Consider the following 27,870-nt stretch of genomic DNA (forward strand, 5'->3'; position numbering starts at 1 on the left):
AATATACCAGAGCTCTTTGTGTTTGGGTAGCAAAACAAATATAGCGATCAAAATCTCTTGGATGCAACAAAACAGCCTTCCTAGCCTTTTGCAGACTGCATTCCAATAAAAAGCAAGAGCAGCTCTGGAAAGATTGCCAATGCATTTAGAAGTCCATGTCAAAGCTTCGTGTTCACCAACACAGAACTGCCTGAACTGAAACAACTGTCCATCTGAGACACTGTCAATATTTGTAGCTGCTTTATGGTTATTACATCCTGCAGATGAAAATGCAAATGAACTCTCCCACAGAACAACCCCTCCTTGATCACCTATGCTACTGTGAGACCAGTTACTGCTTTAGAAACGACAGCATAACTTGTGTCAAAAAAACAGGATCTGGTGATCACTTTCACAGGCCCCTCGAAGCGACGCCTCTCTCTGAGGAATTAACTCTGGTGTAAAACACCTTGGCCTAGCAGGGCTGTGAAAAACAAAAGCACTCTGCTCTTACATATTTCTCTGAGCTGCTCAGTTCAGCGGCCTGTCCCCTCAGCATTAAAATAAACAGACTCGATGGTGCTGCTCCTTGCTTTCTAGCTCCTGAGATCAACTGTTTGCAGGGTACTTTCCTACTTTTGAAAGTACAGAAAACAAGAAAAAAAATTAGAAAAATAAAAAACCCCAAGACCAGTCTAAATAGACTATTTTTTCTAATTTAGAGCTCCAGAAACATTTGCCTCTGTAGTTATAAAACCATGTGAACTCTTTTATTCTTGAAATTGTAGGTACCCTCTCCTCTGGAAATGTCTAGTTACATTGACAAAAGAACTTCAGGAGCTGAATGAATACAACAGCAAACATATCTATGTGAAGGTATCTGAATAAATAGGCAACATGCTAAGTGTCCCTCAGATTAAAGTGTGGCAAAATATCAGTCAGCAATTCAAATGCAATCAATCAAGGGCTGTAGAAAATGATTACTTAATTAATATTTTATAAAGGTATATTGGTTATTATAATAATAAATTCATTTTTCCTTAGCTCTTCTTCCTTCCCCTCTGCAAAATGTTTGATTGGTATGCAAAGCAATTTACTTTTCTATTTGTGCTTTAACAAGTTTGAAAAGAGCAAATCACTTTGAAACTCCACACAGATTGGACAGGAGCTAAATGTTTTCCTTGGCAGATAACAGGATACGACGGTTGAGGTTAATTTAAATTTACGTGTGTAAAAATAAATAGGCAGTACACTGCCATCTCAAATCTATAGACTCCTTCCAAAAAGGCTGCCCTAATTTAAATAAAGAATGCATAAGGTAATGCATCAGCTACATACCAAATATTGACCCAACATTCCCTCTTTTTTATTCATGGAACACTCATTTGGAGCACCAGCAAGATAAAGCTCTTTGGAGCGCCACCCTGCCCACCCCCCCCCCCCTTTTTTTCTTTTTTAAAGCAAAACAACAAAACATGATTCATGCTTAGATGTGTATTTTAGAGCATCATGCCTAAACAATTTTTCTGAGAGTTTTGAAAAGTTTTGTGGAAGACCCTGAAAACCAATGTAGCAGTCAGGTCTTTATTTGAAACTATTATGTATATAGTCTTAATCCAAATCCCATTTGAAGTCAGTGGAAAAACCCCTGTCGCCTTCAGAGGCCTTTGGATCAGATCCTTTGTTTCCAGAGGTACAGAACAGCAAATTTCAAACGTATGCAAGAACGAGAAGTACACAACTACTAAATAAATGGTAACATTAATCTGTGAAAAAACGACAGTTTTTATAAAGGGCAACTCAAAATTATGAGATCTCATATTTGATGGTGTATTTTTTTAAAAAGACAGGCTGCAAAGGGCCTGATCCTGGGCACTTTATTCCTACATATCCCTCTACAAATTATGGCATCTTGAACTGAATTACATTTTACTTTGGAGATCGTAAGTCTAATTTAAATAAAATCCTTCTAGAACTGGAGATTTAAAATAGCCTCTGTGAGTGCAGAGGAATACCTGTGGACAGATTTCTGCACCATTCATTAGAGAATCACAGGTTGGTTTGCTCTCTAGTGAGAAGTTACAGGCTAGAATTATTAGCGATTCCACAAATGTGCACACAGATTATGTTAGGGAATAGCTGGTGAAGGTGGATTGCTCCAAAGCCCATCAAACTCAGCTCCACAGAATACAATGTACTGCAGCTCAGGTATGGAGTCAGATGCATAAACAAGTACAGATCTGCACGGCACCAGTACAGTTTACAGCGGATAAACTCAGACTTGCTGAAGTGCATGTGCACTTCCAAACATCTACCTGTCCATTTCCTATCTACTGGGATGGCTGCTGGGGAATGTCTATTGTGCTGGCTACAGGGATTCCAACTTTTTTGTCTTCTGGCTGCAAACGTGAGTCTAGCTAGCTGCACGCATCCTGAATAAATGAACACTTATCTCTGCGACAATCAAACGCGCTGGGCGAACACACGCTGCACGAACACGCATGCGGCTCCGAGGGAACACGCTGCACAGTGTGTCTTATTTGAGAAACAAAAGACATGCAATCGTATTTTTAAATTATTTACCCCCCCGCTTCTCGGACAGGTACAGGCGCCATAAATCAGCATTAGAACTGTGGCAGCGTGGCTTTGTTGTGCATCTCAGACCTGCACAAGCAGCACCACTGCGGGGGGAGGAGGGAGGGCTGATTACCGGCACCTGCTTCAAGCTGCGAGGGACTGATGCAGTTAGCAGGAAAAATGCCTAATTAGAGCGCATATCCATTTTCCTGAGGGAAGGTGTCACGATCGCTGAGCACCCATGTGCACGGCAGACTCTGAGCACCAAGGCCCTGCCAAGGTTTGTGGAACATGTGGCACATGGACGGAGGCCGAGTACAGCACAGAACCCACTCTGCTCGCAGGGGAGCTGACGAAGCGCTGAGTGGATGTGAATTACATCTCACGTCCCCACACGTCCGTCCCCCACCCCTCCCCAAAAAAAAAAAAAAAAAAAGAAAATTCTGTTTTATTTTCCCAAGAAAACTGGATGAAACAAGGCGTTCCTTCCACTCCTTTTATTTCTCCTTAGCTGCTACAAAAGGTTTACCAATACTTGGCATGTACTATGACAAGACAGTGCTGTACCCATGTACCCATACAAAATACAATCCAGCCTCACAGTCCTACTCATCTTACATATTCAACAAAGACGAGGACCCCAGACTGCAGCCACATCTCAAAGAGCTAACTGCCGCTCCATTCTCTTTCTCCTCTCCACCTCCTCCTCCCTTTTCCCTCTCCTTTTACTCACAATAAGATCTCTCTTAGCCTGATCCAAACCTGGCAATGTTCATCCGGACGACATTACAATTAATTTAAAGAAGTTTAGCCAGACAGCCCACTTGCTGTCTCCGGCAGTAAGGAACCCATGGTAGCCCACCTGCCGGCAGATCCTGTTCCCGTGGGATCACTGCTGTGCCTTTCACGGAGCACGCCTCTGCCCAGCACTCCGCACCCCTCCCAGGCCTAGAAGACATGGACCTTGGCCTTGTGTTCCCCTCCTTCTCCACACTAGTAGGTAAAAGCCACATTTTCAGCCAAGATAGGTAGGAGGTTAAGAAGAGACAGTTCATTTATCAGCAACTCCTTAAATTTCTTTTTGGAGGACAAAATTGCATTTTGAGGATTGAGATGAGGGAGAAACACTATTTGCCCTCAACTCACTCTATCTTAGATTATTTTCACTGTGTCTTCACTCAATTATTACCTGAAAATATGCAAAACTTCATAATTATTATCTGAAAATATGCCAAATTTCATCCTAGCCAGCTATATATATATATATATATAAAAAAATCTTTTAATTAAGCAAAGTATTGTCTATGCTCTTCATTTTTCATTCCATGCACCAAACATTTTATACGAGAATCTTGGCACTCCAACACAAAATACTTTCAAAATGCAAATGCTCTAGCACACATGCATAATTTCTGAAGACATTCATCTGAGGGGCTGAACAGTTCTATCAGCAGTTATATTTCAAGTTACAGACTAAAAATAATTTTAAATTTAAACCCTGGAAATTGCCAATCTAATGAAAGGATTTTAATCCCTCTTCAATTAACATGCACGTGGTCTTTATACATTGCTATGTTAATTTCCAGCATACTTATAGAAACCCTCACTGTGAAATAAACCAGGCAAATTTGCTTCTTTTACTTTCAGAGGTAATTTCTAGCAAGGCTCCACAAAATAATGAACTAATATGCAAGGAACAATTTTATATTCCTTTAAGTTAGTCCTCATCAACAAAAAAGCCCCCAAGTACTACACCTAAGGATAAAAAAAAAAAATCTTTAGATAAATAGCATGATTAGGAGCAATATTGCCAAGTACTCTGAAATTTCTCAGTGAGGAGTGTTTAGCACTTTGTGAAACCTCAACTAATATTCTATTTTCATTGTACTGTGTAGCTGCTACAGGCCTCTAAAAACTACTTTGAAGAAATTAATTTTAGCTATCACCAAGCCATATGCTTCTAAATTCCTTTCTTAATCTACACAGTTCACTAAAACATTCTCTAGTTACTTTGAGCATGATCAGCCAATAAATACTGCTTTACTACTTACTGTTATGAGTTGTATTTCAGTTTATGTTGCCATAAAACACTCCTAATGCAATGCCAATACGGAGACGGTTTTGATACAATGCTGTCAATTGCCTGAATTTAAAACTATGTTTGTATAAGTCGCTAGGTATTTTCAAATAATTTGGTTTTGGTTTTTTTTTTTTTTTTTTGGGGGGGGGGGAGGCACCAGTTTATTTGGTGGGGTTTTGTTGTAGGTTTTTGTGTGGGTTTTTTTTTTTTTTTTTTGGGAAACCCCCCAAACTTATTTTTATTTGCTTTGTTATTTACTTTAAATCCTAGACATAAATAAAATGAATAGGAAAATATTAAAATATTTTACACAAGCCTCCCATTTTTTTTCAGTGTGCAGAAAAAGCATTTTGGTTTAAAAATACATATGAAAGGACTAGTTTCCTCATAAAGTCTCCTAAAATATATTTATTTTGAGATACTTTAATTTTCACATAGATTAGTCTATATAACAAATTGAAAATACCTATTATCATAAGTCTGGCAATTTCACAGTAGTAATAAATCTTAAGTGTTTAACCATCTGCCAAATTGCGCCTAACTCAGTACATCTCTATCCAGATGCTACTTTGGTCTATAAATGGCATTACTCTAATATTTAAGTATTCTACTTAAAATAAATTCCTTCATTAACACCCGAAGAGAAAGAGTGGGAGTGTGCGTGAGCATGTGCCAGGGCGCACACATAAAAGATAAAAAGAAAATATACTTTTGGCACTTACGAACCTTTAAAGGCCTTGAAAAATAGTACTTTTCAAATATATGATAAAAATGTTAGTTAGAAACTAATCCCGAACAGTTCCAGGTATTATAAAATTTAAACACGAATGCTGAAAATATTTATGTTCAAATTCACGTTGCTGAGAAAAATCAGGAAATGTAATTGTGATGAGATACAATGACTGAAGAGCATCAAATAGTTACCTGCAAAGCCAGGAGTTGAGCAATGCCCCCAGGTCCCTTCTCTCGTATGTGTCCCTACAAATAAACCCCATGCACTGGCTGGTGGCTACGTTACAGCTGCTCTGCACAGGGATGCTTAATTATGCTTCACACAGACTGAAATATTAAATAAATGTAAAAAAACTTGCACCGCCCAACTTTGTTTCTTCTCTTAAGCTCCCTTCTATTTTTATTTTTTAGAAGGGAAGGGGGAAGCGCCATTCAGGAAAGCAGCTATATTGTGCTCAATGAAGGCAGGACTGGCACAAGTCCTAGAACATTTGCATTCAGAAATAAAAGCTGTGATCGACCTTTGTCTGCTAAGAAAATGAAGCTTGCTGGTTTTAAACAGGCTAGCGAAGGGAGGGGCAGACTCGACAGAGAGGGAGAAGAGAACCTAAAAAACAGCAACAATAGCAAATATTAGTCTATCACATCCTTAATAGGCAGCAAAGCGATCCTCCCGAACGAGCCCGGACCTCGCCGGGCTGATAACGCACTCCTGGTTAATCATAAATTATCAGGCAGACGCGAGCCAATGTGCCGATCCCCACGTAGTTCCCGAAACTTGATTTTCCCACTTGGCATCCCCCTGCGCTCCCGGCGGGAGCAGCTTACCCTGGCAGGGCGGGACGGCGGCCCGGGAGCCGCGGATGGATGCGGCGCTGGGTGTTCCCCTCGCAGCTCCGCAGTCCCCGGGAAAGGCGGGCGGGAGGCTCCGGGCGAGGCGGCGCATCTGCGCGGCCGGGCAGGCCCGGGAGGCGGCCTCGCCCCGCACCGGCCCCGCCGGCAACAATGGGCGGCTGCGAGGGGTGGCAGGGACGGCGGCGAGGGGAAGGGAGCAGAGCAGGCAGAAGGGAAGGGAGAAGAGAGGGGAGGGAGCGAGGGAGGGGGGAGAAACGGAGGGAAAGAGGAGGGGAGGGAAAAAAAAAAGAGAAGCGTGTTAAGCTTGTCTGGTAGTTAACAAGTCTTGAATGAAGAATGTTAGCAAACAGACAAACAGCATGTCTGATGCATGCTAATAGTCCTGGCTTCACCACTGACAATATGAATAATTCAGTAGAAAGGAGGGAAAAGAAGACGCGGGGGGAAAGAAGAGAGAGAAAAAAAAAAAAAAAAAAAAGCATCCTCCCTTCACGCTCCCAAACGTCTGCAGTGGAGACGGGAATAAAAAGTGTGCCGCAACTTTCTCCTTCCCACCCATCGCACAGAAAATATTCAGCAAAAAGGCCGGTCGGGCACCAGCCCTTTCGCCAGCCCTGCCTCTCGGAGATTTTCGATTCCTATTTTTGTTGCCTATTAATTTCCCCCCCCCCCCCCCCACCACCCCCCCTCCCTCTTTACCGCCTATTTTACTTCTTTTGTCTGGGAGCTGGCACCTGTCCCAGAGACGGCATTTTACTGCACATCCCCTTTTCCCTCCTCAGCAGAGAAAAGCGGAGGGGAAGGTCTGCAAGGACGAAACAGCCTGTGCACCCCCTGTCCCCCCCCTAGACATCCCCCCCATATTTCCTTTTCAGCCATGGTCCAATTACAAGGGGTTTGGAGGGATATCACACGCCCTATTTCACATGGCGCAGATACCTACAGCCATTAAAAATATATTTCTATGAAAGAGAAAGAGAAAGGCAGAGAAAGCAAGAGGCTTGTTCCCTGAGCAACACTGTGCACTGGGACTCCGGGGAGGAAAATCACCAGCAAAAGCTCTCATCCTCAGAGCACACAAACCTGCAAAGCCCGAGTCATTGCTCAGGCAAAGGAATCCATTTCCTTAACGGAGGGAAAAGGGAGTGAGGGAAAAGGGATGAGCGGAGGGGTGAGCCCTCGGCGCTCTACCCTCTGCATTGGGATGTACAGCGCAGGAGAGGCGAGAACCAGCCCCGCTCGGGAACGCTGGGAGAGGAGAGGAGGGCTCAGGCAAGCAGAAGAAAAAGAAGATCCTATTTGCAGCATTTTTAAAAGTTCTGCTCTGGCAAAGGCCGTCTGAAGGGGAGGCCCTTGCAGCAGGAATGCGAGCAGCAGCCGCCTTTCCAGGGTCCAACCTCCTTCTTGTGAGCGACTGGAGCAGTCTGGCGGAGGAGGAGGAGGAGAAGGAGGAGGAGGAGGACGTGAGCCAGCGAAACGCAGCGGGCTGGAGCTGATGATGAAAGCGGCACGGCCCTGCGCGGACGGGCTCCTTTCCATCCCCCGCAGCCACGGGCACAGGGACACGCACCGAGCCCGGCCCCGCGGGCTGCGATGGGGACGGCGCCGCCGGGCGGGGACCCGGCACAGATACAGCGATGGGAGGAAAGGCGCTGCGCTGGAATGTAAATGCACCCACGCTATGGCAATATACTTGACAGGGCAGTGCGGCTAATGAAGCTTTTAATTGGGGGAGGTGGGGGTGTGTGTGTATGTGTGTGTAGGGTGGTTTCTACGGAAATATCTCCCGGGATTAAGCGGAGAGAAGAGGCTCCTCTCGGCATTCACACACCTACACCGCTCTGCGAAACACAGCAGTCCGCAAGGACCACGAACTACAGCACACACACACACATACAAAACCAACCCCAGCCTACCGAGCTGAAAATGGCTATTTGAAAAAGTAAATACCGTATGTGACAGAAAAACTTTGTGATTTTGTTTTCTCATGCCCTTACTTTCAAACCAGCTGCACAGCCAAGCTCAGGCTGCTTGGCCCTTATAACTCTCTTGGCACCGAGTCAAAAGCTGATAAGCATTTGGGCGAGACAGCTCAACTGCTGTGCTGGAAGAAAAACAGCTGCCATGATTGCTGTTTGATTGAGAGCGCTCGCACACACAAAAAACATACCAGGCTGCAAGGACGGGCCACAAATGCCTGAGGATTCAGCTTCAGAAGATCAACATACATTTCCTTAAAAAAAAAAAAAAAAAAAGAAAAAAAAATTATATAGTTTCGCCTCCATACACCCTCCCCTTCTTAAAAGAAAACGTGCTGTGTCGACTTGCTTTTCTTCTTCCCATCCCCCCTCCATAACCTCAAGCAAACTCAAGGAATTGTGCCAAAAGTCCCGTTGCTAGTTACCAAGCGCATTTTTTTAAACGTCCCTTTGATACTTCTTTCCCTCCTGCTTGCCATGGAATATGCAAGTAAGATAATCTTTCCATTACTTACAAGAAGTAATTAAAAAAGAACTTCTAGCTCAGCGTTCCTTTCCCTCTTTCTCTCTTAAGGGGCAAGAGGAGGGAAGCGAGGGGGAGAAAGATGTTTTTTCTCTTTGCCGAGTCCAACATTTGGCTTTTTCCATTTGTGGCAGATCACTGTAACGCTATTGTAAAACAACTTCCTGCCCCTTTTGGCACACGTTCCAGAAGCTGCTAGGCTAAGTTCATAGCACAAACTTTTTTCCCCCTTGCCGAAGAAGAGAGACAAAAAAAAAATTCCAGCAAATTTATTCTCCCCCTTTTCTGGCTAATGGACTCACAAGGTGAATTTATTGCAGCTCTTTAAGAATGTTACACAAGAGACGTCGGTATCCCAGCTGGATAATTCATAAGATGAAAAGGTGGGGTCATTATAAATATATGTCTGTGTGTGTCTGTGTGTGCCTGCATTTTAATTCTGTCATTTTGAATTGTAAGTCTCAGTACCATCAGGTGGATAATGAGCTAAGCTGCTTCATCTGCCGTACTAATTTGTATATCTATCATAGCACAGATCATTGGCTCAGTACATACAGCCTCCTACTTTCCAATTGCTTTTGTGCTCTAAGGTGACCTGCATCTCTCTCGTCTGTCTCCTCTCCTCTCCTCTCCTCTAAATGCTCAGCCTCATGAAAATACCCACTGGAAGCTCCTAAACACTCCCTGCTAGAAACGAGAGACGTTGCAGTCTCTCTGCCATAAGCCAAAAAGGAAAACTAAGGCCTCCACAAGTTGCTCTCTCACGGTCTCTCCCTCCCTCCCTCCCTCTCCCTCTGTTTCTCTCATAGCAACAGCATTTCTTGGTGCGCCTGCTTTGGCATACATCAGCATTTCCACCGTCCAAGTGTCCTTTTGCGTCACATCTCGCCATTTCATTCAGCCAATGAAATCTCCTTCTTGCAATAAAAATATATAGACTTTTTCTGTTATTGGTATATTCAAAATTTTTTTTCGTGTGCTTTCCTAACAAAAAACGTTGTCAAGCATTTGATTTGCTCTGCACTGGTGGGGGGGGGAGGAAGGGTGGAGAGGGGGAGGAGACTGTACAAGATTCAACCTTGAAGAGTCTTCTTTGTGGAAAATATGTTACCGTAAGAAAAAAGAGATTACATAGTTCCTTAAAGTCATAGTCGAGCCTCTCACTTATTATTGATTTTGCTTATGCTCTCATTGCTTTCCTGATGTACTTTTAAAGCAGCTAGGCAGCTTCAACTGATTGGAAAGTCAATACCATGTGTGTATAAGTTTGTAAAATATTCTTCAGGAAAAAGAATATATTAATTGATATTTTATTCCACCAAATATTGATCATGAGAGGATAGAAAAGACTACAATGTAAAAAGAAAAACCATAGACATACGTTTCTATCCCATCCAAAGGGTCTGCTCTCCAATGCACTATCCTGCAAAATGGAGCGCAGGGGTTTCAGAGCGGCAGGTTCTTTCCAAGAGGCATTTCCCTCTTCCAGAACCTCCCAAGTACAGAATTTGAGTTCCTAGCTGCAGTGAAATGGTGACAAAGGCTCCGTTCCACGGCCCAGGTATCCCGGCTGGTGGAGCTGCACGCCCTGTGCCTGGCACGGCCAGCCCTGCCCTGGAGCAGCAGCCCGGCCATGGAGCCCAGCTCCAGCCTCAGGCCTGAGCCCAGCCAGGGCTGCCCTGGAATCCACGGGCTCAGCCAAGGCCAAGGGTGGCACATGTGGGGCTCTCGGAGCTGCCTGGCCCTGCCACAGCTCCAACAACTCCTGCCGTGGCAGATTTAGGGAACCTCTGTTACCCGATTTCCATCCAGCCTCAGATCTCCAGAAAATGCTCAACCACATTCTGAAGAGAATACACATTTCTTCTGCAAGCAAAATATATGTTTTATGGTTTTCTCTTACTGACTTATTTTTTTTTTTTTAATGGTGTGAAACCACAAAATGTTTCTAGTATTTATTTTTAGGGAATTATAGTAAAAGCATACTAGAGATTATCAGGACACAGTTGACAAGATATTTAAACAGTAACTTTCCCACAAATATTTATTTCGGTAAAATGACACCTAGTAATTCTGACCTCTTCTAATAAATGGTCTCTATTGCATGTATACTGCGGATGCAGAAGATGTGCACAAATTCTGGGTGGTTAAAAAGTAAAAGCAAGCAAAATTTCTGGGTAACAGCCTTAGCAGCAGACAGCCATCATATCCAGATAAAACTCTTATCATTTTTGTTTTAAAGTAACGGCATGACATTCCTGATAGTATTTATTTTAACAGAACATGCATAGATGAGAATGTTAACCCTTCACAGAAAAAAAAGGAGATTACACGTGATAGTGCAGTCAACAACTTTTAATGCCAATGAAATATAAAAGACAGACCTAGTTTTTAGGGAAGGATCAGACTTACATAGACGAACTGCTTAGTTCAGAGTGTTTTACTTGTATTTAATCAGCTTTCTGAATGACTTTCCCCCTTACTTTTCAGACATGATTTTTAGCTCCCTATTTATTTTTATAGTTTCTATATAAAATACAGCTCTTTTTGTTCTTTACTCTCCATACCTGCCCCTTCCTTTCTCATTTTTTGTTAGTGTGAAAACATCCGAGGTTCATCCCTTCTTTTGCCTGCTTTAAATGGGGATAATTTTGGTGCATTTGGAGGGTTAAAAGTGCCTTGCCTTTACACAATTATGGCTCATATTCATCCACCCAAAGCTACCCTTCCACCAAGAGGACACGTAAATGCATTCTGTCACCACAGTTGCGAAGTAAGATTTAAAGTTGTCTGACTTCAGGTTACCACAGTACTAAAAAATCAGGGATTCAGGAAACAGGAAAACAATTATTTCAAGTCCAACTTGTAAGCTTCACTTAACAGAAATGGAATTCCAAAAAGGGAGGTGGAAGAATTATTTTATGATTCATAATGCTTGAATAAATTTAAATTATACAAATAGTAGTAAGCCAGTATTTTCATACCACAGTTTATACTATTACAGAATTTTATATCTCCTTTCTTTTCCTTTAATACAAGTTCTGTCTATTGGAAACTCATTATAAATACTCCTGCTGAACACTAATTAATTTGCTTGTATTTTAACTCAAAGTGGCATCTCTTGTTATTTCCTCTCAGTTTGGTATGATAGAGACATCCACACTGAGGTCACCTCTAAATAGTTCATGATTTTTTTTGCTCTCCAGATAATACAACTCATTTGCAATGCAGGATGGTTTGTAATTTAACAGCCTTCAGAAATATTTAATATAAGATAATATTTAATATACGATAATCAGATACATATTTAGGGGTTTTTTAATAATCTAATTAAACTTTTTTTTAAAGATTAAGTTATGCAGAAAAGTGTAAATTGCTCCTTTATTTTATTGTATCATTAAAATAATTACAGTGCAGATTATAAAAAAAAAAAAATCACCAAGAATAAATTTACTTAACATTTAGACAGCTTTTGTTTTTAAAGGCACTCTCTAGGAATTAAAAATACAAATAATTAAAATCTATGTAGAAAAGCAAAGCAGTCTTGTGCACCATTCCCTGAAAGGACCAGTCTGGGGATTACAGGAGTGCACACTTCAGAGAAAGGAAAGCAATTACACATAGTGCCATTGTGCAGGTCACTTAAGAAAGTTCTATTTACTGCTGGATAACTTGCATTAATTCCAATGGATCCGTGGCCTATTAAATTATGGGGGAAAAATGTTGAAATACCAAATAGACAATTCTGAAATGATCTAAACTGTAAAAGCAAGCTGAATGAGGATGTATTTCTACACCCTTCCCTTCAAAAACATAATGAAGCATTTTGCAGAAACACTTCCTCCAGTACACTGTACTTTAACAATAGCGTTGTACAGAAAACTTGGCATTAAACTGGTATCAACATAAGTGAAACTCTGGCACTAGGACAAGTTGCTTATTTTTTTAATTTAATTTTTTTCTTTTCTTCAAAAGAAAGGAGGTATTAAAGGGGTGGTTGCATCAGCAGGGTTTTTAAGGGTGCTACCGACGTAATTTTGTTTATCTTGCAACTTTTTCCCCTCCCTTTTTTTTTTTTTTTTTTCCCTTTTTTCCTGTGCTTTTGCCTGGGGACCGCCGGCCCCGGTGCAGGTGAGCGGCGGTCCCTTGGCAGCCCCGCACGGAGAGAGGAGAGCCCGATCCCAGGCGGCATTCCCGCCCGGAATGCTGAGCCCGGCCACTCCTGCTCTGCCCCGGCAGCACCGCGTTGGCTTCCAACCCAAGCCCTCCCTCCATCTAATGGGCACCTCGCAGAAAAAGCTGCTGGGGATTAAAAAAAAAATAAATCAGTCCCGTCGTCCGTCTCCCCCTCTTCCCTCATATATATATATATATATATATATATATGTATATAAAAAGAGTGAAGAAAAAGAAAGGAAAAAGAACACATGGGGGAAATAAAAAGGAAAATGTTTGCTTTTAGGGAATAATAAGCTGCAAAAAGTAAGGAAATATACGTGATGAAATCTTCATTGAAAACTTAGAATTTGTCAGGCCTAAAAAGGGCTTAAAATTCTTTTATATCCTAAATTACTTAAAGGTTTTTAAACTACTTAAGAGCTGTCCAGTGACCAAGTTCCCTTATATTAAGCGTCTATGTTTTAATTACACCAGTGTGCAACAATCCTGAACAAAGCGAATTGCAGTGCACACAAGATTCACATAGAGCACAAATTCCTTTGTGGTTTTTTTGGTAGTGAAATGATAGCAAAGATGAAAAATTTCCATAAACTGTAAGAAAATAAAAAGGGACTTCCATTACAGTAGCACTTCCATAGCATAGCTGCAATTATGTACTATACACAGAGACAATCCAAAATGGTTGCAGATAAAGAATACCGTTTGTGAGCTGAGTGTTAGTATCAGATGTATTTATGTGGCCAACTCCAGCTCTACAGTTCAAGTTACCATTTCATTTGAGCCTATTAAATGTAAAATATTTGGTATATAAGGTACACCTATGATTTTCTATCTAAAGGATAACTAGAACCTCACACAATGACAGTATATTAGCACTGGTAAATTTAAATCCCACTCCTTAAAAAAAACCTGCTCCTAACATGAGCAATATTAACACATCATTGTAATAATCAAATATAATGTCAAGAGAATAATGAACCTACTGGAAGTATTCATGTATTTATCCAGCCAGACAAACACAGGCTTCTACACTCCTGGTATCAGCTGCAGGTATAATATACAGTTGTGGAAAAAAGGACAGTACTTTAGAGAGTTTCTGTTCCACGAATGGTGTCATTTCAGTCTTTTGTCTTTCTGTCTGCAATGTCACACTTATTGCAGTTGTCACACTTGTGCCTTATTAAGTTTCACGGATTTTGAAGGGATGCCTTAAGTTAAAAACTCATCCTTAACACAATTCTGCTACATTTCAGTTTCAGGGTTACCAAAATGTCCTGCACAGATGCAAAGGTGATATCACTAAAGGTCTCTTCTCTCCCTGTGGACAGAAAGCCAATTGCAAGGCTTGGGATGAGGCCATACTCCCCCTGGGCTGTCATCCCACACTGGTGTGTAAAGTGAGTTTTAGAAAGGAGGGTCATTTTGGTGTTGCCAGCAAACCAGAAATTCACTGCAAAAAAAAAAATCCTTTTTTTCCCCCCCCTAATTTCCCGCTTTGCTGTTTCAAAGATGAATCAGCATCCATGCGATTAAACGTGTGCCAAAATTTAATAAAGGTGATTTTACTGAAGCTTATTACCAACACAAAAGCCCTTACAAGGAAAAGACCAAATGAAGTTTTTTGCTATGTTGCCTACACTAATAAAGTGCAGCATGAATATTAAAATGGGTATTGAAAAAAAAAAAAAAAAAAAAAAAAAAAAAGAAAAAAAAAGAAAAAAAAAAAAGAAAAAGGAGGGGGCAAAATTGTGAAAACCTGCTCCCAGACTTACTCAGTGATCTATGTTTTTCAGTTCATCCCAGGGGATGTCTGTGACTAGTCCATGGAAATTTCAAGTTTTGAATTTGGCAAATTTTTCTTAGGGCCTAAAAGCATTTTACTGAATATTTTAAATGGCTGACCAAAGCACAGAAATATTAAAAGGTCAGCTCTTAAATGCATATTCCCAGAAAAATTTACCAACAGAAATATAATGAAATTAATTTTTTTAATGCCAAAAATTTCAAGAAAATTGTACAGATTTTTTTTTTTTAATATAATGCAAACAAGTAACTTAGTAAGAAAACTGTACAGGGAGAAAACCCCAGACCTTTTGTGTCTTGGCAACAGGAGAATGCAACTGGGTTTGATGTGGAGAAGTCTCCCTGACTCAATTAGAAATACAGCTGCTTTTCAAAAAAGTTTTGAAGCCAAATACCAAAATGAAAGTTGATGTCTGAAGCTCATATTGCTTCCATTATTTATCTGCAGTAAAATTAAAGAATTCCCCCTTCCCCCAGTGATCATTTCAACAAAATCACATACTCTTCCCTTCTGTACGTGGGTGCAGTATGGGACACCTGGATACAGGTATGTATGTGTACGTATGCAGTTATAGTCTCTCACTACCACAGTCCAGTAAGTGTGAATATTACTAGAATGATACTCTAAATTATTATTGTTTATGTAATTCTGCACAATAGAAATGATAATATTTTTATAATGCAGCCTAGAGATTACCAATGAAGGGTTACATTTGAATTACAACAGGAAAAATCAATGGAAGGCATGATTCAGGACCACTGTTTTTCTCGGTATATAAATAAATGCAACAATAAATTTTAAAAACTTTAACACAACTTAACTACAGAGTAAGAGCTACAGGAAAGAAATTGATTGTAACAGCACCACAGCAGCAGGAATTTTATCCCTCGGTGTTACCGTACCAACTCATCCCTACCTTCCGAGAACAAAGCTCTCTGCTCTGGGACTGCCTGGATGCAGGACCCTGCTCCCACACCTGGAAGCAGGAGGGACACTGACATAAACATCAGGGATTTCACTGAATAAAGCACTGCATGCACAGACCAAAATGTTCCAGCCTTCAGCTGCCAGTGCCCTGAGTGTTCAGCTCAAAAGGGAAAGTAAAGCAGGTACTTCAGACTCATTGTGGGGACTTGAAAAAACAGTTTTGCTTTAAAACTGCACTTACACAACTGTTTGTGTAGCAAATGGGGATCTCATGCTCACAGGGAAACATTTCTATAGGAGTATCATGTTTACTGTATTATTGTTCACGTTTTACTGGCCAAAACACTAAGCAGTCTAAGAAAATTACTGGAAATCTATTAGAAAAGGCCCTTTTGTGACGGAACTACTGCACAATTCCAGCTCATCTTTGCCTTTACCTAACAGAACACCATTTTGAGGCTGTCATGCATTTTTCCTTCCAAAGGGGTTAACGCCAGTGGAAAACGCAAGGATCCTCTTACCACAGAAAAACTGAGCAATGCAGTTTCCCAGAGAAGCTGCCTTTTTATTTTTACAGGTGCAACTAACGTCTGTCTTGTATTTTCTGCTCACCCAAGTATTAATTTAAAAACCACACACACATATGAATGTATGATATGCAGCTATCTGCACCCAGGTAGCTTTTTTACACTTTCACATACTTCTTTTTATTGAAGTATTTAAGGGAAAGAGGCAGAAGAACAGATTTTGACATCAAACAAATAAGGAAAATAAGCATTCACTTCAAATGAATTTTGCTGAATTACACTAGGCCTGAATATATATCCTAGTGTTTAGAAAAATCTTTATCTTCAAAATGTAAAGAACAGACTTCGTAATTTCCATAGCACACCTAAAGCCTGACCAACCCCCATATTCTACAGGACTATTTTAAAATTTTTTTCATGTTTTCCCTCCTTCAACTCATACATTTCAATGGTCCAGAGAATCAAGGAAATCAACAGGGAAATAGAAATAGTTTCATATTAAAAGCAGTACAGACAAGTGTACACCAGTTGCTAAAGAGAAAAGACTATTAAATATGAACGGTTCCTACTTGGTTTTCACTGCAGGGGTCACATTTGGAAACAATTTTGATACCAAAATTAGAAGCTCATGTTTTAATTTCAGCAACATCTTTGTCTAGGAAATGAGAGAAATCTTACCCACCATTATGCTTTACCAGGTACACTAGCTAGAAAAATCAGTGCCAGAAATAGTAATGCTGAGGAGCCAAGTTCATACAGTAAAATAACCATTCTCTGCTCATTCTATTAATCTAAACCTTGCCACAGATAAATCTCTTTTTAAAACAGTAAAACAAAACTAAACAAAAAAGATCCTGAGAGGTTTGAGTCATGAACATTCAAAGCAAAAGCATTCCAAAAGGTTCCCTTCACTAAGGGTCTTTCAAAAGAGGCACTTCTACAATGGCATCCTAAATTATCATATTGCATGCTGAAATGTTTAACACACTGAAAAAAAATATTTTTCCCTTTCATCAGGCACTTCCTATAGTTATTGTTAGGTCCCAATATCTTTTCAAAGAAAAAAAGGCATTTTAAAATTTGAATATCGACTATTTTCTTAACTTTTTTCTTTTGAACTCCAAGCTGCTATGCACATTTTAAAATTCTACTACAGCTCATTAACTCCAAAGAAAGCACAACCATATCAATGCTTTAAGGCAAGAAAAAAAATATCCCAAAATAATGCAAATAGCATTGCATAGATACTCTTTTTTTAATCTCTAAAATGCAGCAGAGAACAGAAAAGCAATAGTAGTACTGAAAAAAATTATGAAAGGGGATGGACTTTTATTTTTGTTAGTAAACATATTCATTATAACTAAGTAACACGAGTGAATAATAGACTTATGTCAACCTGACAATATTATTTTTAGTGGAAAAACAATAAATGTACATTTCCACTCTATCTTCCTATAAAAAAATCTAAAGGCAGCAGACTTTGGGAATTTCCAGCAACAAATAAGGGACACAGAAGGGCTGGTTTCAGTATTGCTGCCGTCAGCATCACTTGCTGCTCACATTTGGTTCAGCTCTGAATGAGAGTTTTCACTCAAAGGGCACGATGGCTCAGCTGCTCGGCCACTTCTTTTGTTAAAAAAGCTCACTCTGCTGTATTACAGAATGTACTTTTAAGTCTAAGAGTAGATTATTAGAAGTTTTTGTTTAAATGATTCAACTGCAAGAAAACTTAAAGAGGGATGTAACATTTTACTTGAAATTACTGGAATGCAGAGATATTTTTACCTTAATCCTATTCATGTTGACAGCCACAGAAGTCTCAAAGTTTACTATTGTAGTGTTATTTACTTTTGTGATGGCAATATTATAAGCTCCCCCAATACACTCCGATCCCTTGTGCTCAGTTCTAACCCTGCTGTGTTTTACACATCTTGGCTGTCATCAGCAATTAGGGCTGTTTTGGTTTGGCTTTTTTTTTTTTAATAGAATGAAGAAATGTGGAAAAGCCGTATGCTGACTGAAGTTGTTTATAACCTAATTATTTTATGATCAAAAATTGTATTTCACTGATTTTACTGCTGAGCAAAGAGAGCATACAGATGAAAAAGAACAAACTTTCAGCAAAAGGTGGTGGCTTTCTGTATGCAAGTCTTCCAGATAATTTATCTCAGCTACCATGTTTATATACGTTCCCTAGTCACAGCAGCTAAAAATGAGATGCATCACATTCTGCCACCAGTTACTTTTGAAGCCAAGAAAAAAAAAATCCCAGCCTTTTCGCATAAAATCAGTGATAAAGATGAGGAAGTTCTAGTTCTCTCTGGCTCAGTACCCTGTGCTTGCCATGCTTGGCCTCACAGGGCCCTGTGTGTGTGTGCACTGCTGCAACACACAGAAGAAATTATGGAAAAATGCTGAATACAGTCTTCTGGGACCCAGCACGGCGCTTCCTTATGGGCTGAGAAACAAGGCTCATTCTGAGACCTCAGAGGCCCAAGGTGATGCTGCAATTGCCACGCGCTTTCTCACTTTCTTTTAAGGGAAGAAATCGCTATTTTTCACTAGTCTGTGCTTCTTCCTTTGGAAGAATCCAGCCAGAGGTTAAAAAAAAATAAAAAAAATTAAAGGCCAGAAGGTGAGCAACTGAGTTACAGGGGGGAAGACCCCAGCAATATATTTCCTTCAACGAGGGATTAAGCGCCACAGCCACTGGTAATTGAGGAGCTAATAGGTCCTCTTTGAAATAGTCTGACTTTTCCTCTGGCTGTGAGCGCGGCGCCCTCGGAGGTTGGGCTGAGGCAAACCTGATACTCTGCCATTCTCCGCCAGCACGTGCCGAAATTAGTTCTCCATTTTGTGGTGGCCCTCGGAGAGCAATTCCCATTGAGAAGTGAACAAAGGCCGTGACCCCGGGGTCAGAGTGTAATGCAGGAAGCATGACCTCCCCTTTGTTCAGAACAGCGCTGTTTACTCTGCCTAAGTAAAGATCACCAATACATTAACTAAAGAGGATTAAAAAGGTCATATCCCTAGGGATGGAGCTCACGCAAGTGGCAACTCTCTTCAGTCACTAAATCACTGGACTTCCCCACCTACTCCCCCTTCAAAAAAGAGACACCTTAAGCTGTCATGGCTCGGTGGCACATTATTTTCAGAGCAAAAGTCTTTACAAATTCATGTTTCAGAACCAGGTTAATTTCTGCAGAGCCAGCCAGCTGCTTGAAGGTTAATTTTAAAGTTATCAAAATGTTCTAAGTGAAAATTTATAATCTCATTACAATTTTTTTATTTTGTATCTCCTTCCGAAAAATTCTGAGTTGATTTATAAAATTGATTTGGTCTTAAAATGGTTATTAAAGAGTGCAAGTGACTATTATAAATGAAATTCTTAAAATATCCTGTAGTCTGTGGAAGGGCAGAGAAGCTGCCTATTGCTGTAGGCAATTACTAACTCCATGATAGCTCACTTGCAAAAAGATCCAGGAAAACAAATTAAAAATGTGCTGTCTATAAAATTTCACATATGCTGATTGCTAAACTTTATCAGACTAAATAAGCACTTACTTTGGCTGTTAAGATTTCTCTTACAAACTTCTCATAATACCTTAGAACATAATTATTAATTTGGATATTAAAAGAAGTATCTCTTGAAACAGCTAAATTAATGTTGCATTTGTAACAGAGCTAGACAGCAGGTTGGAGTGTCTCCTTCCCATTCTCACCTCTAATCGACTGGCCTGCTGACAGATCCCAAATTTGCTTTGTACCTTGGTTTCCTCACCTGTGATGATGTGGCTCACTGGGATGCATGTTACCATCAGTTAGATGGCCACAATAGCAGGAAAAGAGCACACAGAAGAGAGTGGTCCAAACTAAGATATTTTCTCTTCCTTATCCTCAGGCAGAGGCACCTCTGATTAAGCTGAATATTATGTTAGAGCTTCCAGAAGACATTAGGAATCAGGCCAGGCAAAGGGGCTAGGTATTGCTGAAAGTCTTTGGTGCAGGGAGCTCAGCACCACAAACCCCACATAGGGTTAAATGAGTTGGAGTAGCCTGAAATCACCCATCACTAGCAACTTTGAGAAGAGGACCAAGAGTGGCCAAAACTCCAAAAATCCTAGAGGCCCACATGAACAATACAGGGGGAGGGCTGAGAGGGTGTCCCTCCATTCTCAGACACTTTGTGCAAAAGAGCTATTTTTGGGTCCATAACAATATGTTCACCTTTTCAGTTTCTAGCAGCATGAATTAATGCAAGAGGTGTGGCAAGCTGCGATCTCCTTACACCCAGCCTGCACTGGTGCTTCTTTGCCCACCACTGCAGTTCCTGTTCCTGTGGTTTCTGATCTTTTCTCACCCCAGTAGTAGGAGTCAGAAAGTTACTGCAGATTCCAACACAGCCAAGAGTAAAGAAGAAAATTCCAGACCATGTGTCTGCACTGTGATGGGCAGCATCCCTACTGCATGTGGGTGAATGACTGGCACCTGGGGTAACTCTCACCTGTCCAGTTCTGTGCCTGAAACAACCAAATCTAGTCACACACTTTCCTGTGACTGTTGTTCCCTGAAATCTGCTATGATAGTATTGGGCGTTTTTATTATACACCAGGATTCAAGGAGAGAACGTGGAATTAGAAAGCCTTGACAACAGGTTTAGAATAGGTTGTGTCCAGGACAAAGCAAAAATGTACAGTAGGTATTTAAAACAATGTTCATCAGATCTTCCCATCAATTTCAAGGGAAACACTCTGCTTTGTGGCACAAGACATTATGCAGGCATAGTATATCCTTTAGGAAAAAAGGGTAACAAAATCTCTACACACAGAAGGAGCAGGTGGGCAAAAGCAATGTGAGTACTGAGCAAAGCTTTGTATCAGGCTGAGGCAAAGGGGTACCTTTTCCAAAAAGCACTGGACTGAAACAACCAGAACAAAGAATATACTCAGACATTAAGATTTAAAAATGGAGATTGGGAGCATAAGGACTGAACCAGTGACATAAGGACAATTTATTGACATACGTTAGAAGCAGGAAGACTGCACAACAATTGTCTGGCAAGACTGAAATAGTACTGGGAAACAAAGGTAGTGAAGAAAGGAGACAAAAAACACCACAGAAAAAATAATGGCTGATTATGACCTTGAGCTATTTAGTTATGCAAAAAAGGAACCTTGCCTTTTCTCCCCCCGTATGGCCATACTAACATTTCTTGTTAGCTGGGTTCCTAATCTGGGATATTAATAAAAAATACCCACTATTTCTTCCTGTGGAAATTCCCAGTCTTTTGTTTCTCAGTTCTCTTTCACACCAGCCAACAGCGCTCTCCCTCCAAGATGGAAAGCAAAAACAACACTCAGGAAAGTGAGGGAATGAGATGTCCCTTCTCTTGAACAGGAAAACAGAGGAAACATGATTCTGTGACATAAAATCTACATTTTTTAGGAGGATGGAGCAATCTTGACCCTACCTCACATTTTAAGATGTGCCTCTCTATCTCCTGTTGCCCAGAAATCCAGACAGACCATAAGAGACCTTTTAGGCAAAAATGACTTTTTAGGCTTAATACAGTTGGAAAAATCTATGATATTCAAGTCACAAAATTGTTCCCCCTGGTCCTTTCAAATAGCAAATCCCATTAACCAATTCTTTTGCAAGTAAAGGGTGAAAGAACAGCCGATAGCAAAACAGAAAGTGCTGAAATAAAGGGATAAATTAAAGGCAAGCCATTCTGAGGACACACACAGCCTTTCAGAAGCAGCCCAAGGTTGAAGGCAGGGCTTCCAACAAAAATCTGCTCTCTTCTATCAGGAATGAAAGGATAGCAGTGCTCAAAAATAGCCACAAATGGTGATCCAGATTACATGCCAATGAATTCTGTGATTTTGTAAACCGTCTGGAAGGCTACTTTAAAAGATTATAACTTCAATGCCTGAGCAAGGATTACATAACGAGGAGAAAAATAACATGGATAACATAACGAAAAATATGTCTTTTAAAACTTTGAGTGCATCCACAAAATTCATTATTATTTATTTGGTCTTTCAAAAGGGCTTTGACAATGTGACTCATGAAGACCATAAAGAAAAGACAATAGTCATGACTGGAAGTTGGAGTCATGACTGAAAACAAGCTAAGGAGCCAAAAGTGAAATGTACAAATGAAAAAACATTTTGGCAAGAGAAATGTTAAGAGCTGTTGAATGCAGAAGCCATGCTGATATCAGCTTTTAACTTTAGTTCATATCTGGAAAGATCAGCTGCAAAACAAAGAGTGGCAAAAATGACAAGCAAGGGGAAAGTACTGGGGTTACTGAAGGGTTTAATCAAGCTGAGTGAATGTGAAACACAGTAATTTTTTAAAAAATATAATTGCTAAAGAGATCATATTGCAAGATTCTCCAAGGGGAAGACCTGGGTGCCATCATAACAAATCAATGGAAACTTTCAAGAATATGCAATAATGTCAGGTAAATCAAGCAGGAAAACAGAATCCTGTATTGAAAACATTGTCCTTCTAATATCCGCCTGTTAGGGAAGCAGCTTCCTGAGAATGCTAATGAGCCTTTCCTCATTAGCTACATTAAAGCTACAGAAGTAACAGGAGTGCAAGGGTAGGTGTCTACAATAATGTCCATCTATGAAAACATAAAGTGATCAAACTACTTATGTTAGTGAGCACATGAGCAACATGGAACATAGCAGAGACACACAGTCAGAAAGTCAGGATCTGTAGTCTGACTTTCTCACCTGCTTCCAGTCTTGAAAGGGAAATGATGCAGCTAAATTAAATAGGCAGTAAATTCAAACTATAGGAACATATTCTTTTTCAATGTGCAGCCTGAGCACATGAAAATCAATGCCTTTTTAAGAGACATCAGCAGGAATAGGAAAGAATAATTCTATCCATAGCCTACAAAAATACTGTGTTGGATATGATTGTTTGATAGAAAGACCACACAGACCTTTGTGCAAAGCTAAGGGACCTGCCTGGCCCACTTTCTGACAAGGACAGGGTATTCCAAAAGGATCTGATGGTGGTCAATTTCAGCCTCTTACCAATTAACCCTTTGCAAAAAATGTCAGGGTCGACTTGGCATTAATTACACTGTGGGCCTGTTCCAGCGCAGTAACTTCTACTTTTGTTTTCTGTGGCCAAAGAAACGGTAAAAAAATAGACGAGTTCACTTTATCTAATGCAAAATGCCTCATCCTCTAAGCTAGCTATGGTGCCTGACACAATGCTGTCAATGCATCATTCAAACGTCACAAAACCACATAAAAACAAGCATGTTTACTTTGCCACCTGCTCTCCCTCTGCCACCACAAATAATCAGCAAAACCCTAAACTGTAAGACTTTGTTTTACTATATAAATGTTGCATATAGTGCTCTGCTTTGTAACACATAAACTTCCTTTCTTTTATCTTACTATCTTTTTTCCCATCCATGCATCATTATTTGCAAAGCCCATTTAATACTTAAGGGAGAGTCCAAGTTGTGTGTCAGATCCTGGGATATTGCCACTCATGCAGTGGTTTGCTACACTCAGCCTTTGGTCTTGTGGCTAACAATTCACCCAAGCTGTGAGAATACCTCACCACAACCCACACACTGCTGCTCTTCAAAGGAAGACAAGGATACATAATTAAGAGATGATGAGCTCAAATATAAGACATGAGATGTGGGAGCAGATTCTGTAACCACACCGGTGAGTGGTTTTACTACTGAAGTTTCATCAGCTCTGTCTTCACTTATGGTATCAGTAGAATTCACATGTTTTCAAACTATATTTACAGCAGCAAAGGGAAAAAAAGGAATGCTAAAACTGTACCACTGCATAAAAATAGTTTTAACATCAGCTGGTCAGAACTAAAATTGTAAATCAGCATTATTAACAAACTGCCCTTGTAACAAGTGGGGGGCCTATGTCTCAAAAAAAAACCAAAAAAAAAAAAAAAAAAAAAAACCATACAATTTTCTAAAAATACTGTCAAAATTTCATCCCACTTGAAAGTATTCTCAGTCTCATTTCAAGACTTTATGATGCTGTAATTGTGGCCATAATATGAAGAACTGTAGACAGAAATATCTGTGTGTATATGTGCCAGCTCAGGGAATAAAGGCACAATGCAGAGTGAAAATAAAAATTCAGATATGAGTACAGATCCACCCCAGCACATACAGGATCAGTCCCTCACTGGCTATTCAGAGTAACAAAACATCAAACCACTTTTCCTATTGCCCTGCAGAGTTGAAACTAGTTTTTGTTGTTCTTGTCATGACTGATTAGGCAAAGAGTTGGAAAGTCTGGAGCAAAACAAGACATGAATAAAGCTACCAAACTCAAGTGAGGACCACTGACCAGCCTTCAGAAATAGGCATAGGAAATAGCAGGATTGTACGCTCGCTTGTTTTCTGATTAACAACAACAACAAAAAAGAATAACTCAGTTTTACCAAAAAGAAGTCTTCGTTTTGTGCTGATGCAGGACCACATCTCTACAAGCCAGGGACCCTCTGCAGGGCCAGAGCCTCCCAGCAGCAGCCACACCCTCCTCTTCCTCATTTTTTTCCACTGACCATTAAATACTTTCCAAGTCAGGCACTGAAAAAAAAAATAACCCAAAACAAACCCCACATTTTTAATGGACATCAGATACTATACTGCTGATTTAATTAGGCAGATGAAAACCAAAAAAATATATTTGCACACACCCCCATATTTGTATTTTCTGTTTCATTGCAAACAATTTGGTAGGCCTGATTTGAATCTCTATTCAAACCACAGAAAAAAATAATGAAAATGTGTTCTATGCTGACAGCAGAACTACCCCTCCGGCTATCTCTTTTTAGAGTTTTATATGACATTGGCTATCTTTAGGGTTTCATATGACATGTCGTCCATTGGTACTGCAAAAATTCACAGAACAGGGACTTTTCAGAGAAGGTTTAGATGAACCTATATGTTTTGTAGCAGTAATAGATGCCAGCACAAGACAAGCTGACAGAGACATCCCTGAACTTGTCTCTTCAGGGAGTCTATGGATGTGACACTCAGGGATATCTATGACTTCATTTAAAAAAAAAGGAAAAAAAAGAAGAAAAAAAAATTAAAAAAAGAGTAAGACTTTCCTGGTTCATGTACCACACAAACTCTTCCAGGTAATAATGATGCTGCATAGCCAGTATCAGACAATGTCCTTACTCTTATTATATTTAATCCAATTTATTTTATCCATAGTTTGGCAGTACACAGAACTATGTGAAAATCGATTGTTGCTATAAACTGCTTTGCACATTGTGTCATCTGCTGGCTTTAATTCATTATTTAAACAACACTGCAATTATACTACATTTCATATTCTATTTAACCAGAAAATAGTCAATACAAATTCAAAGTGAGAAAGCAAACTTCTCCCATATCTCAAAAAACCCCTACTGTTTTCAAATAACCAGCTCCAGCATTCAACAACAAAGCAGAAAATACAATATTTAGGGTTCAGCAACTTAAGCTCAATTTTTTTTTTGCAAATAACTGCACAAAGATACTTTTGTTTAACTATCATTAGAACTGTGAAATTAATGTTAAAGTAAGATTCTTGTTTATTTAAATTTAAAATTACATTTATAACCTGAATCCATAGATTCAGATTCATGCTATTATGCTTGCTGAAAGAACAAATCAGAATTAAAATAAGAACAGAGGTTATGTTGAGATGTGTTAGGAGCTGACGACATACCTTACAGATAGTCTATTAAATAACACCAAATCCAAAATTATTTTGTTAGACCAGCATCTTTTACTTATTTATACATCACAATCGTACACCCACAGAAAAGCACTGCTACAAGCAAGTGATGCACTTCACTACTAGTCGAGGTGTTTGCAGTTCCATACAGTCCGACATCCTAACAGGTTTCCAATATACAATTCTGAATTCTCAAAGCCTGCATAATGCTGTCTTTGCACATACAGTAAAATATGTATAATTGACTGGCAGAGTACATCAATACTGAAGTCTTTCAGACATGGCTATGCCCAAAGAAATCTTTGTTCTCTGAACTGCAGAGCATTAGGTAAGACTGCCATTTATACCACAGTGCTCCACTACACCACTGACTTTTAAATCCAAATACAAAATAAGGGAAAACGCTAGCACATTAGTATTTTACTGGCCCACAAAACAAAGATTTGCCCCTCCAAGCCCTCCCATCCATGTATTCCGTATTAGAAAAGCACACTTACTCCAGACTGTTTGAATTCCTATTTACGGAGATGCTCTGCAATAAAGGGAGCGAACAGAAATCCAAGGGTTAACAGAAGAAACAACAACAAAAAAAAAAACACCCAAAACAAAACCCTAAACCAAACCAACAAACTCCATCACCAAAATGCCCAGCCATGCTGCAGTCCTTGCAAGAAAAGGAAAATATTCAGCAGACAAGAGCCTAACAAAAAGCAAACAGAGAATTTAGCGCTGCTATTGCCTGGATACCAGTTTGGGATTCAGGCAGCCTTGGATTACAAGGACTATTCCCTTGAAAATCCAGCCCACAGTTCCTGCACTGTTTTCCACAAATACCACATCCAAACTGTGACTAAACACCTCATTATGCTTCCCTGGCACTGTCTGAAGCACACATATTGTACGATTTTCTGGGGCACCTAAAAGCAGAGGGGAAAAAAAAAAAGTGGCTGGTTTTTACCAATCGGTAATGAAATGATGAACAAGTTCCCTGCAAAAACTTGCATGATCAGTAAATCTTGTTCCCCCCTGCCCCTTTTGTCCTGTGCAGGCAACAGGTGACAAAATACAGCCCCAATCTTCAGCTTTACAAATAAGAAAATGTATGTAGAATATGAGACATCTGCGCTGTAATATAGCCTTTTAAAATAAATTAAAATTGAATGAAGAGACTTAGCTGGGCCTCTACACTGGCTTCAGAAAATAAATGCTTTTCTTAATATTTATTTGTAGAGGTTTCATTTAAAGAAAATACAGTCCTCACAGTTACAAACAATAACTAGTGACTTGAGGTAACAATCTGGTACTGACAGATCTTAAAAGAGAAAATCCAAACTGCATTTTCAAAGGAACTGCAGGCCTCAAATATTTCACTACAATCTATTTTTCCTATAACTTGCTAATTGATCTTAAAGATGTAGATGAATTATGAGCCAATAAGCTCTAATTTTCTTAGCTCTTACTCTGGACAAATGTTATATTCTGATTTATGAACATCTGAAATATTTAATTTGCTGTTTATGGCATTTAAACAGTTAATCTAATTTATGGGAAGTAAGGATTCCACATTAAAGACTCCTACTTTCTCCTTTAAGCTTCACCACTTCAAAAGCCTTTTCCTCATCCCTTATTTTTCAGGAATATTCTCCCTTGGTGCACTGGACATACTATGGTAGTTCAGGAGGCCGTGGTAGCTATGTGTTTCCTTTGCCAGTCCCCATATTGCTCATTAAATAATTTTACTCTCATATAGACACACGGCAGCTGGTAAAGGGATGACTTCGCTACATTCGGCTACATCTACATTTCCAGAGCCAGCCTCGAAATAAAGAAATCACAGTCTGACAAAAATAATCAGCTCCCATCACCGTACACTGAGTCGCCGACTGCTCACGCTACGTTTGCAAAGCCGTGATGGAGCAGCACACCTGTGTCTCTTCTAGCAAAAAATCCACAATAGGC

At 40.0% G+C, this 27,870-nt stretch overlaps 1 long non-coding RNA gene across 6 annotated transcripts in view; it reads right to left on the minus strand.

The window, feature by feature from the left end:
- LOC136361490 (uncharacterized) overlaps nt 1–26,839 on the minus strand; it is a 107,159-nt gene extending 80,320 nt beyond the window's left edge. For 3 of the 6 annotated variants that reach the window (XR_010743643.1, XR_010743645.1, XR_010743642.1), the window contains exons 1-2: nt 26,409–26,839; nt 24,620–24,767 (exon numbers count right to left, since the gene is read on the minus strand). This is a non-coding gene — a long non-coding RNA (uncharacterized lncRNA). Of the gene's footprint in view, nt 1–8,393; nt 8,457–8,717; nt 9,332–24,619; nt 24,768–26,408 lie in introns of those variants that run through there. The other 3 variants (XR_010743644.1, XR_010743647.1, XR_010743646.1) reach the window with 3 other exon arrangements.
- Nucleotides 26,840–27,870: the final 1,031 nt, after the last annotated feature.

This window comes from Sylvia atricapilla, chromosome 5 (assembly GCF_009819655.1).
Source record: "Sylvia atricapilla isolate bSylAtr1 chromosome 5, bSylAtr1.pri, whole genome shotgun sequence".
Lineage (NCBI taxonomy): Eukaryota > Metazoa > Chordata > Aves > Passeriformes > Sylviidae > Sylvia > Sylvia atricapilla.